An 864-nucleotide genomic window follows, 5' to 3' on the forward strand; every position below is an offset into this window, starting at 1 on the left:
ACTTCGTTATGCCATAACCCAGCGGCATAATTCGGAGGGGATGACATTCTCAAAACCGGAGCCTTCTTGTAGGGACCTCCTCCAAGAACCCGGCTCCTCTGGGCTCTACTGGATGACGGAGCATCCAAACAATCCGACCATGTCCTACGACCATGGGAGGGAACATCGCCATCACTCCTGAATGGCGGATATCGAAATCCAAACTCCGGAGACATCAGCCTCTTTGGCGGCAAGGTTAAGGAAGCATCAATGTAGGTGTCAGGTTGAGGGATCATCATCGATGACCCGTTGCACATCATGTGCAGCGACAGACCGCAGGGGCCTGTGTATGTGTACTTGTGCCCATCACTATTCAATTGTCCCATCGGGGACATGGTGAAGTGATAACCTCGAACGTGATTGTTGTTGTTAGACATCTGCATAGCGAATACACACAAACAAGAACAATAGAACAGAGAGAGTAAGACATCTAATGAACATAAATTCATTGACGGCGTGGACTTACTCAGAATATCACACTCAGACATAAAACATATTTTTAACATACAGTTCATCATTTATCATCGACATCATGAAGAAATTCACAACTTACCATTCATTCCAATATCATCAATATATCAAATAATATAGTCAACATTCTACTCATAATCCTATCACATGCATAAACGTAGGAATACAAAATACTTGTAACTCACATGTGGGAATTCACTTCCACAATAATAATGTATGCATGATATGTCATGATTATCCACCTTACACCAATATCCATCCAACATCCTAATCGGAAATAATCGAGAGTACAGGTCCCGTACCAAGCCGCTTTGTACGCACCCGAAATAACATATCCTCGCAAGGAAGTAAAAA

Source organism: Lupinus angustifolius, chromosome LG06 (assembly GCF_001865875.1).
Source record: "Lupinus angustifolius cultivar Tanjil chromosome LG06, LupAngTanjil_v1.0, whole genome shotgun sequence".
Classification (NCBI taxonomy): domain Eukaryota; kingdom Viridiplantae; phylum Streptophyta; class Magnoliopsida; order Fabales; family Fabaceae; genus Lupinus; species Lupinus angustifolius.